We start from the raw sequence: 6,154 nt of genomic DNA, 5'->3' as shown, positions 1-6,154 counted from the left end.
TTGTTGAATTCAATGTGTTTTTTTTTTTTCCCTTTCGCATAGCACATGTGAGGAAAACCTTGTGTTAGTTCAATCGAGTGTAGTAGAAAGCGAGGGCACGAGTAGTCAGTAGAATAAGTTCAAGTTAGAATAATTTTGTACATATATTTGTACCTCAATGCCATTTGTATCCACCTACAAAATGGAAAATTGTTTGGCTGAACACTTGTAAATGGGGGAAAGTACAAAAAAAATCCTAAATTTATTGTAGTCATTGCAATTCATTTCTAAACTTTTCATTAGTGACTTCCCACTGTTCATTCACTTCCTTAAGAACTACTCATCTTCTCTCTCCGTGATAGGGCATGCCTGATCACTAGTTATCAAATAAAACTGAGAAATGATAAGCATGAGCAGTTCGATAGAACATCATACCATCCCGACTGTTACGTTAAAAGCAATGTGCCGAAAATTTGTGGGGCGCTAGAAGATAACTTGCTTGTTCAGCTGTTGTGTATGCTCAGGGCTTGTCACATCATCCTTGTGAACCAATCTGTATATCATTAACGTCACATGCACGTACCTTACTAGGCAATCATTGCCCAAAAGAAGGTACAAACGCAGAGTCATTAAAAGTGCTAGAGATACAGACCCAAAAAAGAGTGTTAGAGATAATTAGCACAACTTTCTACGATTTATATTAGACATAATTAGGATATTTCTGATGGTTTTCTATATCTCTCAAGATTGTATGAATATCTCTATTTGACTGTGCATATCTTGATCTATATATATTACCTTTGATAGTCGTATGATAAAATCTATAAATGGGCTGATGTAATTTTCATTATGATACATTAAGATATACATAAATTTTGTAATTCTCTCTTTCGCTTTATTATTCTTATCTAAAATAGACTAAGTAGCTTAAAATCTTCTAAGTGCTGAGCATGCCAAGCTTGTTTTCCATCAAATGACACGTAGGACAGTTATCCTTGTCGAATCCCTTGCTGCCCGCAAAATTGTTGGAGACGGGGAAGATTCTCTTCAGACGATTATGCTCTCATAATGACATTGTTTGACAACGTGCGACGTCGCATGTAGCACAAATTATTTTGAGCGTGGCGACACTAATGGACACCTCCGCAGCGTGCCACAATTATGGAGACGCAATGTCTTCTCTAATTTTAATGTATTGAAGCAAAAGTGATGGTGCATTGCTGACGTGTACACGTTTTTGTGTCTACTTGTAATTTTATTTATTTATTTATCGAGCAACGGGACAAAATAAATCCCTGAAAGGAATATATCTTAGGGCCCAATCATGGAATGAAAGCATAGCTGAATTCAGAAATGCTTCCCGTGACATTCCATATTATTATAAAAATGAAAACGAAATCCCATAAGAAAACAAGCCAAGGCATATTACAAACCCTTTTTCTCTTCTTGATTTTGCTGATATTTTCAAAACTATTTTTGAGGTTATTTCTTATGTCATGGCGAGCTTCATCTGCATGTACATCGGTAGTATAGGATTCTTCTAACTCCGCTGGCAAAGCACACGTGACTTGCTCTTTGGGAAAAGTACATTCACATGCAAATGTAACGACCCGACACTGAACAGAGAAAACGAAAGAAAGAGAGAAAGAAAAATGGCGCAGAAGCTGAGACGATAAGTGCTGCTTCTGCTCTGCATGGGAAGACATGACGACTTGAGAGTAAGTAAATGATGATTTAAAGAGCATTAAGTATGGTGATAAGAACATGGGAATTCTGGAAGTTTTAGGTATTCGATACTCACCGAAACGTGGAGATGAAAGTGATTAATATGTTTAAGACCGTACCGAGAAGTTTAGACGAGAGTAAGGAAGTCGTTTTCATGAGGCGTGCATGTAATCTCCCTCTCTCTCGATCTCGAGGACTAGGGGACTCAAAGGTCGTTTTCCATAAGTCGTGACACTTTTCCAAAGCGTATCACACATCATCCACTGTTGCCTAGGGTTTACGCTTGCAAACAAACGAGTGCCTTGTGCTTTGGACAGCTATATTACTTTGTCTTTTCTCGGACGAATGTTTTGTTGAGGAGTTTTATTTGGCAACTGATCCGAAAATACTATTTTGCCTCTCCTCTAGTTTTTTGTATCGCTAATTAGGACTAAGAATGGTTCCAAAGTAGAATTTAGAACTTGGAACCAGAATCTTTGGGAACAGATTTGATTCCAGGTTTCAAGGTATGAAAGGTAAGTTTTAGGTTTTAAAAATCGAGGAACCCGTTACGATGAGTAGGTTCTATATTCCGGGTAGATGAAACCCGTAACAAGTTTTTGTATTTTTCTTGATATATATATTTGTGCGATCTTACGGTTTTCCATATCGTCCGGTGGTGAGTGTGTAATCCTATATCAATAGTCCGAACTTCCATTTACGGCGATATTTATGATTGCAACTTTTATTTTGGTAATGTATCATAATTAATCATGTGACTAAATATAAGTTGTGGTCAGTAGGTTGTTGTAGCAAATGGTAGTCATTAAACGTGATGATTTTTATTGCAATAATTCAATTAAAAATATAAGTGAAATCATGGTAGAACCTAGAATTGACCTTGAAACTTGTGACAAGGTAGGTTCTAGGTTCAAAAAAATGAAGAATCTGTTCTGATTAGTAGGTTTCACTTTTCAAGTGAAACTTGTATGGAACCTAGGACTACTCACCCCTATTGCCCATCTTTGAGTTACTTCCGCGAAGACATCCTCAAAGAATACATACCAAAGTATCGAAAAAAGAAAATGTAGAGAGCTTTATGACAGTGACGTATAACTAAGGTTCAAGACTGAATTGAAACAATTGTAATAGGTTTATGATTTTTTTAATAATTCTCTCCACTTTTGAGTCACCACATTCATCATGTGACCGCATCTCAATTGGGTTGACAACCGCGGTACTACTTATGCACAATCAAGAGTGAATTATTACCATGTATGTAAACATCCGGCATGTAAGTAGTAGGAAGAATTGTCCAAAAAATTCTTGATACATTGCACTTTTTTCAATTCAGCTCTAAATCATTTAATTTTGTCAATTGACTCCTAAACCATTTTACGTTCTATCATTGGAGTCCATCTAGCCAATTTTGATTGGAAATCGATGAAATGGATATCGGTCGTCGTACGTGACACAATCGGCACTAACATGGAGTATATTAACAAATGACATTAATAGTTTTCGAATTTCTTATTTTTCTTTTATTTTCTATTTTTTTTTTAATAACTATGGCCGGTAATGGTTGGATGGAGGTCGCCAAACGGAGATGTTAAGGAAAAAAAAAACAAAGAAAAGGAAAGAAAAGAAAAGAAAACGAAAAGGACAAAATATTATAACATCATTACAAATTGTCTAAGTCAATGCCGGCCTTCCAACGTGTCACTACCGGCGCTCACATCAGCGATTTTCTGCTAAAATTGGTCGGATAAACTCAATTGGCCAAATTTAAAAGTTTAGGACCGAATCAGTAAAAGTGTAATAGATTTAGGATTTTCTAGACAATCTTCCGTTAAGTAATGTGAATGTTGACAAAAACAAGAAATGTAGAACTTAGGGCTTCCCAATGAAATGAGCAATGGCTCTCATATCACAACAATTGTTATCACATACGATATCTCCCCTCCACGGTACTCGGTGCGGTCATGGAATGCATGTGACATGCATAGACCAAGGGCTAAAGAGGAATGCGTGATTTTAGCCTCATCCGTGTTGCGGGTCGTGACTAGAGGTGACAAATGGGTGGGTGGGGTTGGGTCGGGTTTGGGTCGGGTTGAATATGGTCCGATCCATATTGTCCAATTTAACCCGTTTTGACCCGTATTCATCCAATGCAAATTCATTGACCCATACCCGACCCGACACGTACACGATCCATACCCGACCCGTATTTCTTAAACATTCTATATTTAACCAAATCATACAATACTTATTTTTTTATAATTTGATAAAAAAATGATATTTAATCAAATCATACAATACAAATTTTATGAATTATTTTTATTTTTTATTTTTTATTTCCTTTTCTCTTTATTTCTTTTTTCCCTCCTTCCTCCTCGTTCCCGCAACTTCCCTCCTCCATCCGTGACTCTGCAACTCCGCTGCAACCTCCCTCCGTCCGCTTGTATTCGGGACTTTAGCTAAGGTGGGAAGGCCAACAACCGATCGCATCTCGGCGAGCCTCTACTAGATCGATCTAGGTAAGCTCAAGGTTGCCCGATCCTCGTTGGTGAGCTCGAGGCCGGATCCCAGATGAGCCCCGAGCTCACCCGAGGCGGGCGAGCTCGAGGCTCCCCCTATCCCGACCCGCGAACTCGAGGCCGGATCCCGACGAGGCCCGAGCTCGCCTAGGCTCGTTCGCCTAGGGAGAGGTCGAGCTCGCCTGGATCGGCCGAGCCTCGAGGCTCTCTAGAGCTCGGCCGATCTCGAGGCTCGCCGGATCTTGGCAAGCCGAGCTAGCCCTAGGCTAGCCGGTGGCCGTCGCCGACCGGTGGCGGGCAAGGCAGGAGAAAAAGGAAAATAGAAAGAAAAGAAAGGAAAATAAAGAAAAGAAAAAAATTAATGTTATAATAAAGTAATAAAATATTAAAAAATCATATTTTTTTTAAAAATATTCATAAAAAATTATTTATGACTCTCTAGTTATCTTACCTAACTCATTTATGCCTAACCTATTTATGACTCATTTAAAACCCATTTAGAACCTATTAAATTTTTAAGTAACTCATTTATGACCCACTAAAGCACATAAGCTAATCCATTTTTGACCCACCATCATCAAATATGGGTTGAATATGGGTTCTAAACCCATTTTGCCACCTCTAGTCGTGATCCAAAAGACAAAAACTCGTCTAGAAATAGCGAACCCTATAGATGGCCAAAATTGTTAGAATCAAGGGCTTGGGACGTGCTCTCTCTCTCTCTCTACCCCCATTTTGATCGTGACAAAGAGCCAGAGGATTGCAACGTCTTTCCATTTTTTTTTTCAGGTCACGGGAGCAGTTTAACTAGCAACAAACATCAAATTTTCGTGACGAATTTAATGATTTTTTTCTTCTGTTTTAGTAGAATTTTTATGGAGCATATGAAAGAATGACACTGCGCTCTCTTGTCCCGTCGCTTCACATGTAGCAGAACCGGCAAAATCCATCGGTGCAAACAACCAAATCGAGGCCATGCAGTATGGGACAGCTCAGGGAAGCGAGGGGTTCGTATGCTTATGTCTCTTTGTTAAATTTGAAATGACGGTGTTTGAAATGGGGCAGAGATTACTTGGATTCGCTTTGATGTATCGTTTTTAAGCCCCACAATTCTGGGAGATGCCTTCTGGTTTTGCTCTGTCTAAATCAATAAGAGAGGGTTTCGGTGGTTCGTTTTTGAGGAGGGAATGTTATTGCAGTAAAGAGAAGGGAAAAAAACTAAGTTTTGTCTTTTTAGGTTGTATTAAGAGAGATAAGGTTTGATCTAAGTCTTCAAGGTGACTCGTGAAGTTTTGCCTTAGGTCGGAAGCCAAAACATGTCTTGTACCCATTTAATTATTGCAAATTATACATGGAAAATATGATTCATTACATAGTATTCATCGTCATTACATGTACATGCCGTGATCGGAGAACAAATAGCGACGAATATAATGCAAAAACATCTTTTTTTTTTAACTAGCGAAAAGTGACTTGCTTTCGATTTGATGACATGGGCTGTGGTTTTCCTTATTCATGGGCGCAAAATACTTCCAACAGATGGAAGTTTAGTTCCCTAAACGATAGAGAAGATAGGGGCCGACCAACAAATTCTTTGCAGAAAGATCAGTTTGCACCTCTTTCCTCGTCGCCTTTAAAGTAATCCATGATTGCTCACGCGGCCATGTGATAGTGGCCGCGGCTATGGCATGCAATCAACGTCGCTCGCCATAGCGAAAGAACTGGATCTTCTCAGTTCGAAGAGAGACTAGACCGAGTTTAGAGATCAAGATAGGTGCTTCGACAACTGGAACTATTAGCGACAACCTGCTTCTCGTTCTTTCACTTGTCTCGTAGAAATGGATCGTGGCCCTTGGAGGTGGATTTTTTTTTTTTTCTTTTTTGGGTAAACTTAACTTCCTTTATTTATCATCTAGAGTTCGTAAAAGACAAGC

The sequence above is a fragment of the Rhodamnia argentea genome, chromosome 5 (assembly GCF_020921035.1).
Source record: "Rhodamnia argentea isolate NSW1041297 chromosome 5, ASM2092103v1, whole genome shotgun sequence".
In the NCBI taxonomy this organism is placed as follows: domain Eukaryota; kingdom Viridiplantae; phylum Streptophyta; class Magnoliopsida; order Myrtales; family Myrtaceae; genus Rhodamnia; species Rhodamnia argentea.
This window is presented reverse-complemented; position numbering follows the sequence as displayed.